Consider the following 25,029-nt stretch of genomic DNA (forward strand, 5'->3'; position numbering starts at 1 on the left):
CTCTACTAAAAAATAGAAAAATTAGCCAGATGTGGTGGCCCATGCCTATAGTCCCAGCTACTTGGGAGGCTGAGGCAGGAGGATTCCTTGAGCCTAGGAGTTTGAAGTTGCTGTGAGCTAGGCTGATGCCATGACACTCTACCCCGGGTGACAGAGCGAGACTCTGTCTGAAAAAAAAGGATTAGATGTTCTATTCCTTTGTATCTCTCATAGAACCCAATGCAATAATAAAATCAATACTGGGCACTCAATACATGTTTATGGAATGAATTAATGATGTTATGTTAAAACACTCTTAGGGATGGCTGCCTTGCCCTGTAAGGAGAAGTTTGAAGGTATATCTCTGCCCATTCTTGGCTGCTAGAGAAGGGAGGTCAGGCTAAAGAGGCAGAGAAATACAAGGTAGGTTGCAAGATGATGTATTAATACAGATGCTGCTTTGCCCAAGAGGATTGCTTTATGACTGAGGACAGGACGGGTTACACTGCAGTAGCACACACTTCCACAACCCTCGGGGCTCATCGCCACAAAGGCTATTTTCTCATTTGCTCCGTATGACCAGTGTGGGTAAAGGGAAGAGAGCAGAGGGTTTTGCTCATCAGCATCCCCCAGGGACGGCGGCTGGTGGAGGCTGTGTCTTGTTACACCCACGACAACCACCATGGCAGGAGCAAGAAAACGAGGCCTCTCTTGCACTGGCTCTTAATAATTCCACCTGGAAGCATCACCTCCACTCAATTTTCATGACTGGAGAAAATCATATGGCCACACCAATCTTGAAAGAGGGCAGAAAAGTATCATTTGACCGTATGTCCAGGTGGAGAAAAGAACCAGGTTACTTCTGACTACTCCAGGTGCTCAATCCATGTCCATTAGCAGCAGGAGCAAAACCTAGCTCTGCTTAACTGAAACACAAAAGGAATGTATTGGGGGAGCATAAAGCAGTTCACAGAATTAAAGGAAATCCACCTGGAAGAGAACAGGACCAAGGTCAGCTCTGGGCCTACAGATAAAGAGCAAGAGTGACAGGCTCCTCACTGTGTTTCCAAGAGCTTGACTCAGCAGCGGCCACATTCTGTCTTGGGTGATTTGTGTAACTTTCACGTTCTTAGGTAGGAAGATCTAATTGGCCAAGCTTGGACCATATACCAACCTTGACCAGCAGTGGATGGGCATCTGGGACAACAGCCCCACTGAAGCTGTCTGCAGTGGACGGAAGGACGTGACCCAAAGGGAAAAAAAGACACTATTAGGAAAAGAAGGAATGATGGAGGCTGGGAAAAGGTGCTCCTGTCCAGCATGCACAGGTAATTTTGTCATAGCTCAAAAGGCTGATGGAGGGATGACATGCCTGTGTAGCAAGAAACTGTGCAAAGACTGAATTCTGTGTTCTTTTTCTGGATACCCATTAGGTTGTACCTTGCTTTTGGTTCACTTCCTCCAAAAAGAAGTCTAACTCCAACTTTCCACTTCAAGTGCAAATCCCATCTTATGGCATTAGCGACAGTATAATATGATTGTAAAGCTAATTAATTACTGGAACGTAAAGGAAGAAGTTTCCTTTAGTGAACAAAGCTGAATGTCTGCTCTTTTAAATAGCTTACAGCAAATCCACAGCGAGTCTCTCCTCTTTCTCCCCCGGTAGAAACTATGCTGAACTGAGGGGCCTAGATGTGTAGCACTTTGAATGACAAAGGAACGGACTGACTGAGGGAAAAATCAATCATCACCAGCAACTCTTCCCAGACTTCCAAAGCCAGAAGCAGCAGCTTCAGAACTGATGGCTCAGGACTCATTCACCAGCAACAGGAGTATTCTGGGATGCTATAGACTAAGCCAGAAAAAGGCTTCCCCCACCACCAACACCCGAAAACATTTTATTTAGACAAGAACTTAAATGAAAGAGCAAACAAATCAGAGATGCTCTATGTGAAACCAAATTTAGAAGCTCTAAATATTGCCCCTTAGTTCTCCTTTTCTTCCTAAAGTTACGTCAGTTAGTTTTTGCTACATAACGCAGCACTCCAAACTATTGACTTAAGACGATAGTCATATATTTAGTTTACAGTTCTGGGAGTGGGCAGTTTTGGCTGGGTTCAGCAAACCAGTTTTCTTGCAGATCCCAGGGTGGGGAATCACGCCTGCATCTGCAGTCAGTGCCTCATCTATTTGCAGAGTTTGGCTGGCTGAGATCCAAGGACACCTGGGCCCATGTCTCTCATTCTACAGATGAGCCTGGAATTCTCACGGTGGGGAGGCAGGATTTGCAGAGCACCAGGGGCGAGTCCCGATGCACAAATGCTTTCCAAGTCTTTGCTTTTCTTCTGATTGCTAATGTCCCACTGGCCAAGGCAAGTCACGTGCCCAACAAAGACTCAAAGAGTAGAGAAACATCTCCACCCCTTCACGGGGGAGCAGCACTGGCACATTGCAAGGTTATGAACACAGGAATGGGTAGAATCTGTGGCCCTTTTCAATCTTTACAGAAGATAAACTTGACAGACTCCATGGATCAGAAGGCAGAAATCGCTGGGCTAAGCTAACCTGCTTTACCCATCCTCAGGCTGGATGGACGGCTTCTGGCCCACGTCAATAATATGTGGGCAGCCAGCTATGTCTAAATCTCTTATTTTCTGCAGGCTTCTGGGTGAATAGGTTAACAAAAGGGACTCTGCTGCCCGACTAAATAGACATTTATCTTACCTCCCCAGGCTTGGCCACCCGCCCTAACACTGCCTGTGCCTTTAAAATGCAGCATTAACAGATAGAGACCCCTGTGCCATCCACAGACCTTGGACAAACAGGCTGCCTTTCAGTCTAGCACATTCTGCTGATGGTTGAAGCAGTTCAAAGTGGGATAATTTAAAGCTCTTATTTAACTCAAAGAATTCATTTGTCTTTTGATCCACCTTCCACTCTGACAAATGCTCCCTTCCCTATCACATTCAAACACACACCCCCCTCAGAAGCCAGTAAACTCATCCCCTGCCAAGGAATGGATTTTCCCCATATTGCTCCATCTCAGTGATGTAAAGGGTTTAATGTTCCAAGTTCATTTTTCAGTAGCTAACTCAGATATAGCCGACACAGCCAAGCGCCTAAGCTCTTTCTACAGTTATTAAACTGTTATCCCTAATTCCTTTGGAGCCTCGACCTAGCAGCAATGATTCTGAGGGCACTTCCTATTAAATCTGCATTTTGCACGGAGAGATAAAGCAGGCCGTGTGACCCTGTTTACGAGGATGACAGAAGAGCTCCTGCAGGCTCTGACGCTGTCAGCAGTTTTACTCTCTCTTGAAGCCTGTGCAAGATAGTCCCTCACAGCTCCCGGCCCAGGCACGTTTGCCAACTTTGCAAACTTTCCACAATGCAGCCCCTTCCAGGTGGCAGCTCAGAGCCACCGGACAGCTCTGAGGGGCAGTTTTGTTGCATGATGTAAGCATACAAAAAGCACAGCTAACCTACAAGGGATAGGAGATGTTTCCAGAAACATCTATACAAAGCCAAAAATTCATCTGGAAGAAAAACTTTTGCAGTGTGATATAAAAAAGGAGTTCCAAAATTGTGTGCTTATCTCCCAAGGAGGATATGACACGATGCACTGATGCACAGGGACAATATGTTAGAATTATTTACCTTTGTTTTTGTTTTACAAAAGAAAACAGGAAATGAAGCTGTTCTAATTTGTGATATGCAGATTTACACAAGCACCCTCCCTCTATCCTTGCATCAGGGGCACATGTCTTATGTGGTATGTGGGTCCACAGTATGGGGTGGGGCAGACTGAAGAGGTTCCCTCCCTCGTCTATTGACTTTAAGCACACTAAGATATACCACACCTTACATGGGACCAGTAAAATTAATGTAATCACCACACAATCTATTTCAACCTAAACCAACCTTTACAAAATATACCCGTGGCTTAAAACGATTCTTGCAAAGATACCAAGGATTGAAGACAGTACCCTTACCGTAGACACAAAACAATAGCCAATTTGTCTATTCTCCCATTGCTATTTGATCTCTTTGTCAGCCACTTCATGAAAGGAAAAGGAAAAGAAAAAGAAGGGGGCTAATCAGATTTGGCAAAAAGTCCAAAGCTTCATATTGGAAACACGAATGTACATCCACTATTGTCGATGACAAACCTCATACAAGGTACCTTGAATTATGAGCTAATGCTGGTTTGAAGACTTCAGGATTAGAAAGACACAAAAATATTGCTTATTTCTTATTTATCTCAACCTTTTGTCATTTCTATTTCCATATTTTTTCATAATGTTAATAATGATGCATATATTGGAGGTACCTGGTAAGACACTTTTTTAAAATTTATTGAGGATATTATGGGGGTACAAACATTTTGGTTACATGTAATGGTGTTTGCCCCACCCTAGCCAGGGCTGCAAGTGTGTCCCTCCCCCATACCGTGCATTCCGCTTCCATTAGTTATGGGTTTACCCCCCCACCCCCTTGACTGGCATCCAGTGAGACGTTGTAACCAATGAGGTATGGAATCAAAACTAGTTTGGAAACTCTCATTTGAAAAAGAGAAAGGTAACAGCCAATATCTGTGTACCCTACAACAACCTGTCTACAAATTTACAGCCCCTCAAACTCCAACCCTGTGTATTTATCACCCACCATGCAGCCCCCAACAAAGAAAATAAAATTGAAAAAGGGATGTTACTGGGATTAATTTCATTTGTTAGCTCTTACAGGTATTTGTTTAAATTCATTCCCTATCATCCCAGGTACTCTAAAGACTATTAGAAAACTTTTCAAGAGCAAGTATAAGTTTGGGTCACGTTTTCCTGGTGGTGGTGGTAACAGTCTCTACTACAACCAACAGTCACGGTGCCTCCTGACCAGGAGTCTCTCTCCGTCTAAGAGCTTTATGGATATTAACTTGTGTGTCCTCACAACCACCCTATGAGGCGTGGTGGTGGACGGACTTTCAAGTTGGTCCCATGATCCCAACTCTCGGAATCCATACCTTTGTGTGACCTCACAGCCCCCCTCCAAGTGTGAGCAGAACCTATGACTTGCTTTTAATCAATAGAATACATCAAAGGTGACATAATGACACATGTATGGTTATGTGATTACGTTACATAAGACTCTGGTGTTGGACTTGCTGGAGTTCCCCTGTCCCTGCCAGTTCTGAGAAAATAAGCAGCCACATTGGGGACTCACACAGCAAGACACTGAGGGTGGCCTTCAGCCAACAGCCAACAAGAACCTGAGGGCCCCAGTCCTACAAACCTCACGAGAATACATTCTGCTAACAACCTGAGTGAGCCTGGAGGCGGAAACTTCCCCAGCTGAGTCTCAGATGAGACTTTGACCTCAGCCCTGCAGAGGACCCTGCTCGGCTGAGCCCAGACTCCTGAGCCGCAGAAACTGTGACATGATGAATGTGTGTGGTAGTATCATTACACAGAATAGATAACTAATATAGGTATGCATATTTTTTACACTTACTTTACAGGAAGAAGGACAGATAAATTGTCAAGCTCTCGCAGCTAATGACAGGCAGGGCTGGGACTGAGATCCGGGTGGTCTGGGTCTGGAAGCTCAGCCTTCACGCCACACCCCCCTGCCCTGCAAACGCACCCCCAGCTCGCCAGCGCTGCTCTGTCTCACTCCCTCTCCTCAGCGTGGGTCTTGTATTCTGAGGCAACCTCCCCTGTTAGGGCACCAGACCCTCCCATGCAATTCCGGTGCCAAGACCGTGGTGTGGCATTTGTGCCAGCACACAGGCAAGCTCGGGGACCCGTGAGTCACAGGTGCTCCCTCCACAGCCCTGGCGTGTGGGAAGGAGCTTCGCTTCACAGCCGACCAAAGCCTCCGACTGTCTGTGACTCTGAATAAGCTCTGCCAGTAACTCAAGTTTCCCCACAAATAAAGGAGAAAGATACGTCTGTGGGTGTCACCGAGGGAGTGTTGGCACGAAAGTCAGGAGACTTGGGCTCTAGCCTCGGCTCTGCCAACCAGGAGGCCGTGGGAACCCAAGGAAGTCACTTCACTGTTTGAGGCCTTTGCCTTCTCGTCTCTGAAGGGAGGGCTTTGGATTGGGTAATTTTTAAAGACTCCAAAAATTTGCATAATTCTAAGGTACTGTCATGGTTCAAATGTGTTTATTTAATGCCTTCCTCTTCCCTCAACTCCGGAACTGAAAGGGCCTTCATTTCAGCTGCCTGATTTTGAAACCCAGGCGACACATTTCTAATGGAGAGTGAGCTAGGAAAAAAAATAAATAAAAGAAGAAGAAGAAGAAATCTCATGGGGTCAGAGACACAAGGAAGGATGGAATTAATAGCTGAAAAGAAGAAATTCTCACCCAAAGCTTTTGAAACCCTGAGCCTCTGGCCTGGGCATTTTCTGCTCATCGTCCACACTCAGCTGCCAGGGCTCCTCTGTCCCCACTTTTCCTTGAAGGTTGAGCCCCAGCCCGCATGACAGTCTCATTTTTCACTGAATGCTTGCAGTGAATGCTAAACTGTAATCTTGTTTTGCATGCTTCGGTTCCAAATTCATAACTGGAGGAGCCGCCCCCGTTGTCTGCAAGCGATCGCGGTCCGCCGCTCTGCCCGGCAGAGCCAAGCAGTCCTGCAATCCCACGGCTCTTTCCCCGGCTTCACACTTTGTCAAAATGCATCACGGGTGACACAAAGAAATGGCGGCTGGAAACTCCCCATTTTCCAATCCTTTTACTATCTAATTGTTCTTCTTCTTCAAGGCTTGGCCATCCTCAAAATAGGCCAGGGTCCCTGCCTGGGTTGTTTTCATTTTCAAGCAGAATGCACTACAAAAGACAGGCCCTTCCCACAGCTCTGCACTGGGCGGTGTCTGCTGTCATTGTCCCAGGCTCTGCTTTCTGTGCCCTGGGCTGTGTCTGAGGGGCTGCCCCCACCCCATTACTCCAAGTGGCCAGTCCCCTCCTGGAACACGTAAAGCTTGATCCAACGGAGAGATCCTGTAAAAAGTAAAGCAGATCCCTGCTTTGAGAATCTTCCGCTGGCTCCTGTTCCCACCACACTCAAATGACATCGGCTCCTTGCCGTGGACCATGGGCCCTGCCCGCCTCGCCCACTTTGCCCAGCAGATCCTGGAGGTCAGTGCCCTCTGGCTACACTGGTCTTCAAGTTCTTTTCAAGTACCCTAAAGGGCCTTCGCACGTGCTGTTCCCTTTGCTGCGAATGCGCTCTCCCTAGATCTCTCCATGGCTGCCTCCTACTCGTTATTAGTCCCAGGTCTGGGGAATTGTGCCCAGTGACATTGTCCTTGGTGGGGTAAATGCCACCGATGCCCCACTCAACATGCGTACGTGTCCCAACTCCAGACGTCAACATCTGTGACTCACCCGAGGCTTTCTCTGACCACAGGAGCCCACTCTGCCCAGATTCAGGTCAAGCTGAACGCGCCGGTGAACTCCCAGCCCCAGGAGCGGCCGTCAATCCGCCCACAGCACGCTGGCCCCACAGCCGGGGCAATGCTGAGGCCTGTGTCCCGTGCTGGGCCTGAGTTAGGTGGCCTTGTCTGTGAGGTGACTTGTGGCAGCACAGTCCCTTCCCGTCCCTGTCTCACATCCCCACTCCTCTGCCGGTATTTTCTGGCATGATCTCCCCAGTGAACTGCTTGCACTCAAATCCTTGTCTCGGAGCCTGGTCCCGGCATCCATCTGAGTTAATCCATGCTGCTAATCACTCTCCCTGCTGCCCTTTTCACAGCTCTTAACAATCTCTAAAGATTTTTTACCTGTTTATTTATTTGTTTACTCTTTTTTTATTGACTGTCTCCTCTACCTGGGAAGTGTCAGCTCCACGAAAGGAGAGAGTTCTTCATCTGTCCCCTGCATCCAAACTGTGCCTGCCACATAGAAGTGTTTGCTGAGAATGAATGAGCCCATTTACAGCCTACTGTGATTTTAAGTCACTCTTTTGTCTGGCAGTGGAATCTCCAACTTACAACTCAAGGAATCCCACAAAGCTTCCCCATACCTCTGGCAGCCCCTGCTAAAGCAGTCTCAAGCCCCTGCAGAGGAGGAAGAAAGGAAAGTTGTTTCTAGTGCCTGGGACATCACACTCCAGTCACAGAGGTACCCAGGTCCACCAGCCCTGGTCACCCAATCCTGCAGGTGAGACCTGAACAGAAGGGGCGTTCAGACCATATGGTAAGAATGGGGTAGGTCTTTGAATTCTTGGGTCAATGTAAATATTGGAAGTCTGGACTCTTACCTCAAGCTTACCTTTTTATTTCTGCCAGATAAAAAAGCACGTTTGTCCCAAGTGGCTGTCCTTGCCTCAGAAGAACTCCCCCTAACTGGGTCTAGGGTCTCATTCTTCAACCCAGGACTGAGAGTGTTGATTAGATGACTACAGCAGGCATTTGAAGGAAACCAAGGCTTCCCAGGTAGTTGTCGGTTCTGAATGCAGGGATCACACTTCATGTTCCTGTGTATGTATGTGTGTGTGTGTGTGCACGTTGCCCATGGCTGTGGAGTGCGGGCGGGTGTTGTGTGCCACCCACGCCCACACTCCCCTATGCCTGGTCCGTCTAACCTCCCTGGATCCAGAGCACCAAACACTATGTCCATTTGTTCTTCATTATGTCCATGGTATTTACCATACTTACTGCACACAGCAGGCACTCAATAAATACACAGCGAAGGAAATGCACACAGGTTTGCATATTTCACTTCTCCCAGAGGAGGAGCCGCTCAAAACTCTTTGGAAGATTCCTGAGGGTCACTGGAACAAGCAGAGTCTTCAGGAGTCTTCTGTGAAGAAAGACACAGTGGCAATGACTAAGAAAAAGTGACAGTGTCAAAGGGCAGGGAGCAAATGGCATTTAAAGTGAAATGTGGGGCTGCTCCTGGGCGACTTCTGCACAAGCAACCATGGCTTAGTGATAAACAGATGGGCTAATTTCAAGAAAATACCCAAACCAGCCAGAGCTGTGTTCTCTGCCAAAGACGTCTCACCCGAGGGGCACGCCCAGCTCCTCTCGCAGCTCCACGGGGAGCCAGGGCCAGGGGATGGCTCAGCAGTGGCGCTCAGCCAAGGAGACGGGAGCCGCAGAAACTGCCCCAAGAACTGAGAGAGATGATATATGTGGAGGTGCTTCGTAAACGGTAAATCTCTTTACCCACACTGTGTGCCTTTATGATGATAATAAATATTGCTGCTAAGTGTGTTCAGTGGATAATTAGTCTCAGATGATGCCCCATTGGGAAAAAGAAAAAAAAAAAACTGTGTGGTCAGAAAACCAGCGTGAAATCCTTTTAAAATATAAGTCAGATTCTGCTGCTCCCCTGCTCAAAACCCCCCAGGGGCTGTCATCTCATGCAAAGTCAAACGCAGACTCCTTACCGTGGCCTGCAAGTTCCACATGACCAGTCCGGCCACCTCCTCAGCCCTGACCCTGCCACTCTGGCCACCCTCCGTTGCCCCTGCACCAGCCTTCCTGCTGAGCTGGGCACACCCACCTTGCGGTGTGAAATCCACATGGGTTGCAAAAAAAAAATTCTCAACATCATCAATCATCAGGGAAACGCCAGTCAAACCACACTGAGATGTCACCTCACACCCATTAGGGTGGTGCTTACCAAGGAAAACAGAAAATAACAAGTGTTGGTGAGGATGGGGGCAACCGGGACCCTCGGGCACTGCTGGTGGGAGTGGAAAATGATGGCTACTGTGGAGAGCAGTATGGCTGTTCCTCAGAAAATCACAAACAGAATTATCACACAATCCAGAAATTTCACTTCTGGGTATACGCCCAAAAGGACAGGAAGCAGACACTCAAACAGATACTTACACATCCATGTTTGTAGCAGCTCTCTTCACAGCAGCAAAAGGTGGAGGCAGCCCAAAAGCCCTTGGGTGGTGAGTGGGTGAGAGAATGGGGAATATCCATGCGTGGGATATTTGCCAGCTTCAAAAAGGACAAAAATTCTGGCACATACCACAACATAGATGAGTCCTTGAGGACATTACACTAGATAAAATAAGCCAGTCAGAAAAGAACAAATACTGTGTGATTCCACTTCTGTCCAGAGAGCTAGAGCAGTGAATCCGTGGAGAGGAAGGTGGGGCGGTGTTGCCCAGGGCTGGAGGAAGGCAGAACAGGGGTTAGTGTTTACGAACTGTACACTCAAAATGGCTAAAATGTAAATATTGCATTACATCTATTTACCAAAATTAAAGAAAAAATAAAGACTAGAAGGGAAGCCAGGATCAAACCCAGCTTCTGGCTTTGGGCAGCAGAAGAGCACAGCGCTCTTGCTGGGCCGGAGCCCCAGCCACGGCCGCAGCCTGCCCTGCCCGGCCCAGCCGGCCGCTGGTCACAACGACCCTCCCACCGGGCTGCTTGGGTGTGTGGCTGGGTGAACTCCACTGACAGATTGTTTGCTGGTGTTTAGACAAAGCTAATACCACCAGAAATAAGGAGAGTGGCCCGGCGGGAAGTGTCAGATTATGAATGACCGAAGTCAAAGTGCTCTTCAGGCTGTGGCCAGAGACACCTCCCGCCGGACTGCAAGGCAGGAACTGTCGATGAAAGCAGCACGTGGACAGGTCCTAGAAGCATTGGCCAGTGACAGACGTCAGGCACTCGAGTCCTTGCTCAGGGATCCCACTCATGGAATGTTCTGGAACACGTACAACTAGCGTGTGTGGGAGAAGGAATGAGGGATGGAGCGTGGGGGTGTGGCTGGCAGGAAGGGCCACAAGAAAGGTCCAGAGGTGGTGGGAATGTTTTCCATCCTGACAGGGGTTTGGGCTACAGGATTGTATTTTTAAAACTCGTCAAACTGTACACTAGCTCTATTCACTTCGCTGTATATAAACTTGACCTCTAAAATAGAACTATACACAAATCTTGAGCTCTAGTTAATGCTTTATATGCCTGCTAAAGTATTAGGGGTGAAATGTGCCAATGTCTGCAACTTGCTTTGCAATGAATCCAAAAATAAAGTGACTTGGTGCCCATGGAGAGAGAGGTGATGAGACAAACAGCGAAACCCTGGGAAGTGTAGCATCTGGGGGTAGGTGTCTGGGGGTTAACTCAACAACTCTTTCAACTTTTCCGAAGCTTTAAAAACTTTCCTATAAAATGTTGAGAAGAATAAAATTGTAGCTTAAAAAATTTTAAACTACTCAGTCTTTATAATAGCCCAATGTGTTCTATAAATTAATGTGTTCTATGTATTGCGGTTCTGTGTGAGATTTTTGTTTGAAAAACTGTTTCCACTATTTTAAAAAGTTGTTGCTTCTCAGTGCCACGTTATTGGCATTCGTCAGTGGCAAGTGTTTGCTGTGCAAGGCTGTCCCTTGTACTGCTGCGCCTTGGCATCGCTGGTCTTCAGCCACCAAGGCTGTAGCACCTCCCTATCTTTGGAACAATTTTAAGTGTCCCCCGACATTTCCAGCTTGGCCCCCCAGACCCTTGACTTGCCTGTAGTCACTTTGGAGGCAGCACCAAATCTAACAAACCCAGGTCAGAAGACCTGCATTCAAGAGGAGAACGTTTCCCACAACAGTACATCGCCTAAACTTGTTCTCGAGTGTTAAAAATGTTAAGAACACTCAAATGTTCTTGGATGGCAAAAACCATCCAACTACAATTCCTTTTAAAAGAAACAGTCATGACAGGGGAACTCCCATCTCTCCAGGCCTGAGACGATGATTTCTCCTGGTACGTAAATAGCTTCTGGATATCTCTTGGATACTCATATATCTTAACTTTAGAAAGAGAAAGTCTACAGCAGTCGTGCTGACATTTGTACATTTGGTCTACATGACAATTCTACTCATCGTTGTAAATGACTAAGTTGGCATTCTGGTACCGAAAAAAATAGAAATTAAAAAAGATCCAAGAACTTAAGATCCATGATGAAAGCCAAGCTGAGTGTCCACTGTTCAGGGACGGTGCCGGCTCACACCTGTGTCTCACACCCTGCACTGGGGCAATCTGGGGAAAGGGCGGGGTCGGGTGGCACCCCACTTCCCTCAGACCAACTGCGGTCACATTGTTTTCTTATAAGAATGTGCAAATGGAAAATGAGTGGAAAGCAAGCCGGAACAGATGTCTAATATCATTAAAGCTGGTTCCAAAAGAATCCAGAGCTCAGTTTGGTATATTAATGCTCTATTTATCTTTGCACACAGATGGATATTTTTATTGGTATTACTTTGTTTATCTGGTTTCAAGAAAGGTTAGTCCAGGGGGCAGATGCCTCTGTTATGAGAGCACATTCCTGTGAGGAAGTCAGCAGAGGGGAGCAGCCTTCTCAGTAGAACTTTAATTAGGAAAGCCAAGGTTATAAACGCTGGCAGTGCTCGCCTGACCTAATGAGGCCGGCTGCAACAACAAACAGACAGGACACTGGCGAGCCTGCGGTTTCCCGCCTCTCCTCCTCACCAGCCGAACAGCAAAACAACACGCCAGCACCTCTCTGCCCAGCGGAACATAGGCCGTGACAGCACCCCAATTCTCATCACAGAGACGCTTCATAAACAGCCGCTCATCACCTAAAATAACCAAGAGCAACAGGTCTGTTACTGACGTCCTGGTCGTGAACATTGGACCTTCCAGAAGCTTCTCAGTAAAGCAATTTCCACGTGGCTTATGGACTTCATGGCTTTTATTATACGACAGCCTGGGATCCTGGGGAGAAAGCCCCCCTCTGTCCACAATTGCTACCTCTAAGTTTGCTTTTTACAGAGGTTGATCTCTAATTAAGTCTCTCTTTTTGGAGAAGTTAAATAGGATTATGGATCCACATGCCCAGGAAATTCCTTCCTGGATTGAATTAGGAGATTTCATTTGCCCAGTGGTTCTCCCAAGAATAATTGCAAACATGAACTCAATGGGTGTGTTTTCTTCATCAATAGCATGACGCTCTGTTACTCATCCTTTTGCTAATTCTTCTGTGTATAATCCTCTCTATACATATGTAAGTATTTGTGTATAAGGAAAAGAGCAAAGGCTTTGAAATCCAAACATCTGGTTTTGAAAGTCGGTTCTGCCACATGCCGTGTAACCACGAACACACACTTACCTGCTCTCTGTCCAAATTTTCCAGCCTCTAAAATGAGAATCGGTGTTTCTATCCCACCCACCCTACAGAGTGTTTTCTCCAAAACCTCACTCTGCCTCTTGGGCATCACACTCCTCCTTCCCAGCTGTCATATTGGGCTCTTATTAGCCTCCCTTACTGTCACTCCCCATGTCTATCTACTCTCTCTCTAAGCCCATCATCTCTACTCAGAATTTCTTCTGTTTCAGTAACAGTGCCTGTAACCCACACCTTCTCCTGCTGCAGAAACCTGCCCACGGATCTGACTGCCCAACTCTCTTCTCCTATTCCTCTGACACACACTGACCCAGGTGAACCCACCTGATTCAAAAACACACTCCTCTACTCAATGGCTTTTTTTTTTTTTTTGAGACAGAGTCTCACTCTGTTGCCCAGGCTAGAGTGCCATGGCATCAGCCTAGCTCACAGCAACCTCAAACTCCTGGGCTCAAGCAATCCTCCTGCCTCAGCCTCCCGAGTAGCTGGGACTGCAGGCATGCGCCACCATGGCTGGCTAATTTTTTGTGTATATATTTTTAGTTGTCCTGCTAATTTCTTTCTATTTTTAGTACAGACGGGATCTCACTCCTGCTCAGGCTGGTCTCAAACTCCTGACCTTGAGTGATCCTCCTGCCTCGGCCTCCCAGAGTGCTAGGATCACAGGCAAGCGCCACCACGCCCGGCCCTCAATGGCTTTTAATGCCCCCAATTAGTATATTGTCTCAGTTTGACATATTTTGTTGCGCACAAAATAAGGTACAGACATCTCAGCCTGCTGGCCGAGGATTCCCCGTACGTGGGTCTCACTCTCTCTTTCTATTACAATTTCCTGAACGATTCCCCTCAAACAATGCATGCGTCAGCCGGTCGAACCCCTGCCTTGCATTGCTAGTAATGCCCACCCTTTGCTCCCTTGGCTCCTTCTCCCCAGGATACCCTTTGATCCACCTCCTCACGTGCTCACTTCCTCCCAGGGCTCAGCGCAAATGCATCCTCCGCGAAGCCACTCCTGTTTCGATGTTGCAGGCAGTCGCTCTCCCCTTCACCCCGTTACTGAACCTCTCTCATTGCACTTATGTTGACTTCCCCTGCCACTTATTTAGCAGGCAGTTTACTAACGTCCTGAGGGCAAGCCCTGTGTCCACTGGGTTTTCAGCCCCAGAGCCCCTAGCACGGAGCTGACTGTCAGTCAGTGCCCTTTTGTTTTCAAGATGTGTCATTCTGGGCCTGAGCAAGTGCCCAGCACCGTGAGCCTGGCATGTCTGGGCACGTCCGGCCTTCCCAATGCCAATATGCATAAAAAATTGCGGAGCCCTCTGGAGAATAACCCATCCTGAGGACGGGAGGGCGACGCAGACGAGCTTGGCCCCGTAACAGAGCCTCAGTCGTGGCGGCGGAGGTTTGGATTTTGAGTAGAGTATAATGTTTGCCTTTCAGCTTCGTCTGCCCGGCCCAGGGCTGTTTACTAAAAAAATCTAGAAGGCGCTGGAACACAAGCAGCACAATTTTTTAAATCCCTGTGAAAACACGGGGACTGGCGAGGAAGCGTTCTCCTGACGGTGCAGAGTGGGACACGCTCTCGGTCCGCAGAGGTCTCCAGAGGACTCCGGGCTGTCACTCTGGAGCCTTGAGGACGCAGCTCATCAAAACCCTGATGGGAGCAGCAGAAATGAAGAAAAATAGTGCAGATGCTACGTGGGACCTCAGAATTTATTAGTGAACCCACACGAGATACCTCTGGAGACCCCCCAGAGGTCATTTGGTGGTGAGCAGGGGGTGGCAGAGCCCACAGATGCCACAACAGCAGGTGGAGAGGGCTGCAGGGAAACTCAGATAGTGCACTGCAGGAATGAGGAGATAAGAGAAAGAAGCAATGTACACAACAGAATTTTTCAAAGCACACAGCTCCCCAGTTCAGGTTGCTCTGATTAATTGGCTCTGCGGGCTTCTCTTGGGTGTATAAACACAGGCTCACAACCTTGAGTCCTGTCACTCTAGGATTAACCTGTCTCCCAGGACCTCTATCCCCTCTTACATTGAATTTTCTCTATTGTTTTCATCTTTTTCTCTTTATGTGTTACATCTATTTGCATCGTCTCCTCTGAGGCAGCTATAAATACATCTGTTGAGCCTTGGAGACTCATGTCACCAGTCACAAGGACCTTTTGTTTGTCATTGCAAATGTTGGCTATCAGACATGGGCAAAGAAGGAAAATACATGATGTTACGTCCCTGGAGTTTAGGAACTGGTTGAAACGGTGGTAGGGGAGAGAGAGGGGAATTGGAAGCTTAACTGCTCCTCATTTCTCATGCCTGATGATTATTAATTACATTTGTGCATTGATACAATTTGCTAGTTTTCTGAGCAGGCGAATTGCGCTTAGTCATCTTGGCATTTTTAAATGTAAATGAAAAATCACCCAGTGCTCCGAGCCAGAAGCGAGAAAGATAAATAACACCAGGAAGCTGGTCGTTGCCCGTCTGTCATAAAATTTCATTAGTTTTGACAGCCTGTACAACATAAGCAGTGAATGAATGCTAACTACACTTCCTCGCCTGTCCGCTCCCATAAGTCACCCGTGCTGCACAGGCCAAAGGCAGTGGCACCTCACGGGGTGTCAGGAGGAAGGGGCACTCGGGCACCGGCACACCGTGGTACCGGGCAACACGTGGGAGAATTCCACCAAGGCCAGGAACCTGAGCAGGCTGGGCTGAGGTGAGCGCAGTTTGTGCAAACCACGTCGCCAGGGGCCTCTCCGTCCATGGGGGACAGCTGCGCTCAGTTGTGTTCTCTTCTAGGACTCGTTCACTAGGCAGATAGTCCCTGGCACTTGCATGTGCCAGGCACAGCACCGAGTGCTGAAAATGTAAGAGTCCATGCAACAAATAAGTCAGAGGCTTGTAAATGCTGGGGAGGAAAACACAGCAGGGAAAGGGGAGAGGACTGTGGCTGGGTAAAGAGCAGTGACGAGTTGTCACCTGGACGGTGCAGCCATGCAGGCATTAGTCTTGGGAATCAAGGACCGCTTGGGACTCCAGAGTCTTTTGTGGTGATTGACACAAATAAAGATAAAGGTGCTTTTGCTGCCTTTTCCCTGCTCTTCCCTTCCTGAATAATTCAGCCTTAAAGCTATCGAGTGGGTCAGGACAAGGTCACATCTGTGCAGGAAAGGGAGGGAAACACAGTGGCTCAAGGGTGTCAGAGTTCAAGCAGGGTCACAAGGATGTCCCTGAAAAGTGGTGGCCTCACCTGGGTTGTCTGAGCCTGAGGTCAGGTGTTAGGGACTTGGCAGGATGAAGAAGGCATTCGTACACACCTGTGGGTGGCAAGTTGTGGGGACCCAGGGTCTGAGCAGGGAAGGGGACTGTCCCCATAGAAGGGCAGCCAGGCACGGGTGTCAGGCCCTGCTGGGTGGGGAGAGCACCCACTCAGGGTGGCTTGGTGTGAGGTGGGGCAGAGCCCTAGCAAGGCAAGGAGAGACCCTCCAAAAGCGTGTCCTGGCCTGGGGTGTCAGAGCCCAAGCAGGGTAACCAGGCACCCACACATGGGGCAGTCTGGTGCAGAGTGGCCAGACCGAGCAGGAGTGAAGAGGAGCCCCATGCAGAAGAGCAGCCTAGGGGAGCTCTCGGCACTCAAGCAGGACGCCCTCATGGGGGGCTGGTCACATACAAAAGGATTGATCAAACAAGTAAATAAGGAATGGGGACCTAGCTTCCCACTGTCAGAGAAAAGAGAGACACATATGGAGAAAGGAAGAAATCTTAAATAAACCCTGTGTGGTTGGAGTGCAATTGGAGAAAACTGCGTGAACACATAGTTTTCAATTGTAGAGACAGATACAGAAATTTTAATAAATACAGATTATGTGCACACATTCCTTTGCCACATCCATTGAGACAGCCTGGGAGCAAGGACATCCAACAGAGATAGGTGCACCTTTATTTCTCATGGTGTGGCTCAGCTGGTAACATGAAAGCCTAGAGATGCCAGTGGCATCATTACCACCACAAAGGGAGAGGCTGCCTGAGAATGAAGCTGACACAGAAGGAAGTAAAGAGATCAAATCCCAATGACAACATTTGACCTCCTGGATCCAGCCATACCTGAAACCCATTTTGTAAGTGAACACATTTTTTTCTTTCTTTTTTTTGTTCCTTTTTCTTTCTTTCTTTTCTTTTCTTTTCTCTCTTTTTTTTTTTTTTTGTTTAAGCCAAGGTGAATTGAATTTTTGTCACTTGCAATGGAAAGATTTTTGGCTATTAATACCCTCAACAAATTTGTGATGATTGGTTTTAATTGATAACAACCTCAAATACTAGGGATGATCTCAAGTCATCTTAGTTTTTCTTAAGGCATTCCATTCAATCATTCCTGTAACAAATATTTATTGTATGTCTATAACATTCCAGGTACTGTTCTAAGTTCTTGGGATATATTGGTAAAAAAAAAGGCTGACAAAAACCCATGACCTGTGGAATTTACATTCTAGTGGAGCAAGATAGACAATAAACACAAATAATAACTACATAAATAGAAGAGTATAAATGCTGGGGTTGGAGGAGAAATAAAAAGTACAGCAGGTAAAGGAGTGACAGGCATTCTGATGTAGGAGGTGGGACTTTCAATTTTAAATATGGTCATCAGGGTAGAACACAGTGAGAAGGTTACATCTACACAAAGCCTTAAAAATGAAGGAGTTCAATTAAGTCCCATTTATTTATTTTTGTTGTTGCTACATTTGCTTTTGGAGTCTTACTTACAAATTCTTTGCGTATGCCAATGTCTAGAAGAGTTTTTCCTATGTTTTCTTCTAGAATTTTTATGGTTTCAGGTCTTACATTTAAGTCTTTAATCCATCTTGAGTTAATTTTTATATATGGTGAGAGATAGGGATACAGTTTTATTCTTCTGTATGTGGCTATCCAATATTCCCAGCACTATTTATTAAATAGGGCATTCTTTCCCCAGTATATGTTTTTGTCTGCTTTGTTGAAAATCAATTGGACATACCTATATGGTTTTATTTCTGGGTTCTCTATTTTGTTCTGTTGGTCTATGTGTGTACCTTACTGCCAGTACCATGCTGTTTTGGTTACTGTAGCCTTGTAGTATAATTTGAAGTCAGATAATATGGTGCCTCCAGATTTGTTCTTCTTGCTTAGGATGGCGTTGTCTATTCAAGCTCTTTTTTTGTTCCACGTGAAGTTTAGGGTTATTTTTTCTAGATCCATGAGAAATGACATTGGAATTTTGATGGGAATGGCATTGAATCTGCATATCACTTTAGGCAATATGGACATTTTATTTCTGCACAGCAAAGGAAATAATCAACAGAGTAAATAGATAAGCTATAGAATGGGAGAAAATATTCACAAACTATACATCTGACAAAGGGCTAATATCCATAATCTATAATAAACTGAAATAAATCAGCAAGAAGAACACAAATAACCCAATCTAAAAGTGGGCAAAACACATGAAGAGACTCTCCTCTAAAGAAGACAGACAAATGGCCAACAAACATATGAAAAAATGCTCAACATTACTAATTATCAGGGAAATTCAAATTAAAATCACAATGAAGTACCACCTTAACCCCTGTAAGAACCATTATTGAAAAGGCAAAAAACAACACATGTTGGCATGGTTGCAATGAAAAGGGAACACTTACACACCGTTGGCTGGAATGTAAACTGGTATAACCACTATGGAAAGCAATATGGAGATTCCTCAAAGAACTAAAAGTAGACCTACCATTCGGTCTGGCAATCCCGTTACTGGGTAACTACCCGAAGGAAATGTTTATCACAGCACAATTCATAATTGCAAAGATATGGAACCAACCTAAGTGTGCATCAACTGACAAGTGTATTTAAAAAAAGTGGTATGTATACACACACACACGCACACACACACACGGAGTACTACTCAGCCATAAAAATGAATGAAACAATGTCTTTAGCTGAAACTTGGATAAAACTGGAGACCATTATCCTAAATGAAGTATGTCAGGAAGGGAAAAATAGATAACCACATTTTTTCACTTATAAGTGGGAGCTAAATGAAGCATGTACGTGACCATAGAGAGCAGTAATGGACATTGGAAACTAAGAAGGGCGAAGGAGGGAGGGAGGGATACAAATCCACCTGTCAAGTACAATGTACACTATTCTGCTGACAGGCACACTGAAAGCTCTGACTTCAGCATGATACAATTCTTCCACATAACAAAAAACACTTGTACCTCATAAAGTTTTTGAAATTAAAAAAAGGGAGAGAGCAAAATTCCATAAATAAGTGGAATAAATTGGAAAGTTAAAGAAAACTCCCTAGCTAAAGAACAACATAGAACAAAAAAACCCTTGGACGATTGAATTTTCCAGGGAAGCAAGTAATGAATTGGCTAACCTTGAGAAAGATGTGCTGTAGAATTGATCCAGACTTCATTGCATATTCTCGTAGGGAAAGATTTATAAAAGTGGTTTTATGCCTCTTAAAAAAATGAAGGAATGTGAGTATATCACGGGGAAGAGCATTCCAGATGGAAGGAAGAGCCTGGGAAAAAGCCCTGAGGCAGAAGCATGTCTGCTGTGCCCAAGGAACAGTAAGAAGTCCTTGGCTTGAACGGGGTGGGGCTCACACAGGGACAAGTTGGGGGTGGATCAGGTAAGGTCTTCAGTGCATTTTAAAACATCAGCTTTGACTTTGAGTGACAGGAGGAGGTATCACATTATTTTAAGAGAAAAGTGTGTGGTCTTAGGTGTTAACAAGACCACTCCAGCTGTTAGGTTGAGAATAAATTAAGGAGGCTTTGTCGGGAAGGGTAAGAGCAGAGAGAACAAGGAGTAACCCAGGTGAGAGATGCTGGTGGCTCAGACCAGAGCGATTCCAGGGAGGAGTCAAAAATAACCGTAGGGTGTCGTACCTGAGCAGCTAGCATAGTGATGAAATCGCCGTCAGCTCAACGGGTAACACCACAGAAGGAAAGATACAAGATACGGGGGCAGAAGACAGGAGACCAGTTCTGGACACGCTGAGTTCGAAATGTCTGTTAGATGTGCAAGTAGAGATGTTGAGTAGCAGTTATATATGAGAATTTGGAGTTCTGAAGATAAATCAGGATAACTTTATTTAACTTTTGTAAATTCTTACAAAATTAGCAGATATTTAACTGTTCATTAAATTCTGGACCAGTGGATCCAGTGGATCAGTGGATCAGTGATCAGTGGATCAGTGGATCAGTGGATCATCTGAACCAGTGGATCAGTTTCTAAGTATAATATCACAAAGATCAAGCTGATGTCAACAGTTCCGAAGACCTTAGTTTGTGATTCCCGATACTGTTGCCTCAGCCACGCCTGCCTCTATGCCGGTGGTTCTCAGAGAGAGAGTGGTCTGGTCAACCCTGGGAGACCCTGGGACTTTTTCAGGGGATCTGCAAGATTAAAATTATTTTCATAATAATATGAAGGCATTATTTGCAGTTTTTAATTCACATTCTCTCATGAATATGTGGTAGAGTTCTCCAGCGGCTACATGGCATGTGCTATCACCCTAGATTGAATAAAAGGATAAATACAAGAATACTTGTGGTCTTCTATTAAACTGACATTAAAAGAAGTTTGCAAAAGTATAAAACAATACCACTCTTCTCACTAAAAATGTGTGCTTTGGTAAAACATTGCTTTGGTTTATTTTTAAAGTAATTCATGTTAATATGCAGTGGGTTTATTATGTTACTTTAAAATGAATTAATAATTTTTTTAAATCTTCTGTTTTAATATCTAACACAATCAGTCTCAACTGATTTAATCTACGTAAGACGTTAAACCATCTTTGGAGTCCTCAGTAATTTATAAGAGCCTACCTGGACCCTGAGGTCAAACATTTGAGAGCCAGGCTATCCCACGCCCCTGCGATCCTCAAGCCCCGGGCCACCTCCCAGTGCCAGGCAGCACATCACTGCCTGAGCCCCACCACCCCCCCGTCCCCACCTGCACCCCCATCCCCAGCCCTCTCTGTGGAAAAACTGTCTTCCATGAAACCGGTTCCTGGTACCAAAAAGGTTGAAGACTGCTGTCTGTAGGATTCTCAATAGGCTTCAGCCACCAGCGGAGCCCTTGCCCATGTCCCCAAGCCCTTGTTAAGCTCCCACTGCTCCGCCCAGTAAATTTCCTATTTGTGGATGTACATGATCATCTACACTCTAAAAGAAGTTTAAAAAGAGAACTGATCTCCTTTCTCTCCGATGAGCTTCAAGTTTTGGTGAAATGGAAAAATTGGTCTTCAGAAAAAACTCCCTCATAAGAAGAAAATTGATGAAAATTGGCCGGGCGCGGTGGCTCATACCTGTAATCCTAGCACTCTGGGAGGCCAAGATGGGCGGATTGTTTGAGCTCAGGAGTTCGAGACCAGCCTGAGCAAGAGCGAGACCCCCCGTCTCTACTAAAAATAGAAAGAAATTAGCTGGACAGCTAAATATATATATGAAAAAAATTAGCCAGGTGTGGTGGTGCATGCCTGTAGTCCCAGCTACTCGGGAGGCTGAGGCAGAAGGATCGCTTGAGCCCAGGAGTTTGAGGTTGCTGTGAGCTAGACTGAGGCCATGGCACTCTAGCCCAGACAACAGAGTGAGACTCTGTCTCAAAAAAAGAAAGAAAGAAAAAGAAAATCCAGTTTACTTCCCAACTGGCTCCCCAGGTGATTTAGAGCAAATTGCTCCACTTCCCTTCAAACTGTCCCCTATAAAAATTAATTACGGGTGAAAATAGTCCTCTACAAACACCAACATCCAAAATGTAAGGATTAGTTATAATTCTGTCAAAGAAAACTCCCAAAATGAATGGAGCATGTTCATTCTTTAAGCCATATGTGAAATGATAATGACTAAAGACAGATATAAATTCATACCGTGAGCAATCCTCCGTCTCATGCAGTATCTCGTCTTTACCTGCAGATTTGGGAATTTGTATCTGTGGCTCTTTTTAATTACATCTGTGTCTCTACAACTTCCTACCCCATTATAACTTCAGTCATGCTAGAATGACATGGAACAGGACCCACAGCCTAAGGAAATCATTCTTCCGCAAATGAGGTTTTCACATTCCTTTCCAAGAAAGGGATGAAGTGATAAAAGGAAAAGTCCCTCACCCTCCAAAATAATAAGTATAAACCACATATGCATATATAACTTTATTTCTCAAAATGGTATGTCTTATAAATAACATAAAGTTTACTTTCAATACAGGGGATTTTGATTCAAAAATCACATTGTATTAACAGTACACGATGCAAGCTCTTGCCATGTTTAGCTAAAATAAATACAAAGAAAAGGAGAAAAAGTTAAAAAGGAAAATCTACACATTAATGAGTAAGACACAGACACATAACCAAATGTCAGAATCTGGTAGAAATCACCAGACTTCTATTTTTCTACAAAATATATTGACATGAACAAGAATTTTGCCTCAGACTGTGCCTCATAAAGCAGAAATCAACTAAACAGTCAGATATAAGTTATAACTGTAAGTGTAAGTTGGCTTAAAAATACAAAATCCAACCATGTATTTCTTAAAAGAAATATAAATATATCACAGTAGCACACAAAAGAAGTAAAAAAAGGGCAAAAATAAAGCAATAGTCTTGATACATATATCAGTCAAAGAATTCTAAACTAATTATACACCACTTGTAGAGGTGTAAATTGATATAGTCTTTTGGGTGTGCAATTTGGCGATATGCATGAGTATTTAGCCTTAGAATTTGAGATATATATGTATATATATACCCAGAAATTTTCATAAGAATTTTTCCAATTTTCATAATTTATGAGAAAAATTTCCACGTTTATAAGAAAAATGCACAAAAAGATTTTTCTACAGGAATGTTCACATAGTGTTCTGCAGAATGATCTCTGTCTCTGGAGGTCGGAGATGTGGTCCACCAAGTGGTGTGGCTCTCCTAAGGAGCTCCATGAGCAGTCACGTGAGTCCCAGGAAGGGGACCTCATTCAGCCCAGCCCGCATCACAATGAGAGCCTCGTTATTCTCCACTTATTCAGGGTGAGATCCTCCTTCATTCACTCCAAACATTTTCCCACATCAGTGTGGGATTTTCTCCAATAAAGTATTGTCTTGCATCTTATCCAGAATTTCCCATTTGTACAGTGATCATTTTGTCAGTTGTCAAGCATATCCGACACACATACACACACATCCCCGTGCATGCATGTGCACGTGTGCACACACACATGTGCACACAGCAAGGCTGGTTGTAGAAGAGATCCAGATACAAAGTCAAAGGATTTAATAAATATAGTAATGCTAAATTTGAATTTGAAATATCAACATGAGCTCCTAATACGTATGTGTGTAGGTTTCCTGCTGCTGTCCTCTGAAGAAACCTAGCAGTGCTGGCACCTCAACAGCAGAGTGCATGGAGCTCCCAGATCTTGGTTTCTAAAAACTCTTACTCCCTAACAGAAACCAGCGATCCTTTGAGAAATGGTCAGGGCAGGGAGCGTGCAATGTGAGCCTGAAACATCTTGCTGGGGGAGAAAGCAAAGCGATGTTTGTGCTAATGGGGTTGTGCTAAATGGTCCCAGGAACTGCCTGACAAAGCTCCTACTGGTCATATTTAGGACAGTTTGAACACCAAAAAAAATAATCATTGAACATTTAATAATCATTGAATCATTGAAAAATAAAAATTCACAATTCCATAGTGAAAATAGTAGAGAAGAAAACGAAAATTACTTTTGGCTTAGTTGATAACACTATAAAGAAAACCCCCTGAAATTGTATTACAAACATCAACATAGTGGTTTTCTGTAAGGAAAGGGAAAGCTGACTAGTGCTTAATACAATTCATTTTATCTACATGTTTTATGGAAGTTTCTGTACATATCTTACTTTTAATAAACAAACAAAAACACTTCTGACTTAAATCTGCTACAAAATAAATGATCCATCAAAAAAAGCTCAAGCAATAAAAGAAAACTCCATAGTTGATGGAATTACAGATGAGTTTATCTTCTATTGCTTTTATTTTTTTTCCTAATTTTCTACAATATGTATGTATTCCTTTAGTAACATGAAGAAAATAAAGCTATAATGTAACCTACTACACATACAGTGTACACACGGCTGGCAGAGCCCACATAGAGTAGCACAACTGCGTATCTATCCCTCTTTTATGATTTAATTATACGCACTTCTAATTTTTCTTGCATCTGTCTTTTCACTTTTCTTTCTTTTTTTTCCCAAAGAGATGTAGAGACAAATTTAGTTACAGATGGCTAGGTTAAGCACAACTTTTTGATTAATGTACTTGAAACACTTTACACAGGTTTGAGTTTCATCTCTAAAACAATGTAAGAGAAGAAGATATGAAAATGAATGACTGCGAAAGAATGAGACTCAATTTTTTTTTCAATATCAAAATATATCTGGAACTCCTCTTCTGTTCTTCAGAGTTGATGGCTCATTTCTTTCTTTTTTTTTATTTCAGCACATTGCAGGAGCACAAATGTTTAGGTTGCATATATCGCCTTTGCCCCCCCAAGTCAGAGCTTCAAGAGTGTCCCTCCCCCAGACGGTGTACTGGATGGCGCATTTCTTAAGGAGCTTCAATAGCATAAATCTTTCCGCTTTGTGGGTAAATTTCATTTTTGGAACAACCAAAAACCAACCAGAGTCAAGTCTGATGAACAAGGTGATTGATGAAGCAGGAAACTATTTTTTGGTTAAAAAGGAGGCACAACTGTAGAGTGATGAGATAGAAAACATAAACTAGCTTAGAAGTAATTCCAAAGTGGAATTCTTTTTAAGCACTTTTGTGAGAAAAAAAAAATGGAGAGCCTCTCCAAATGAGCACTTTGAAAGAAGAATCATTTATCATTATCATTTTTTATCCCTTTCTCTCACCCAAGAAAGGTATGAAGGCT

This window comes from Lemur catta, chromosome 15 (assembly GCF_020740605.2).
Source record: "Lemur catta isolate mLemCat1 chromosome 15, mLemCat1.pri, whole genome shotgun sequence".
Lineage (NCBI taxonomy): Eukaryota > Metazoa > Chordata > Mammalia > Primates > Lemuridae > Lemur > Lemur catta.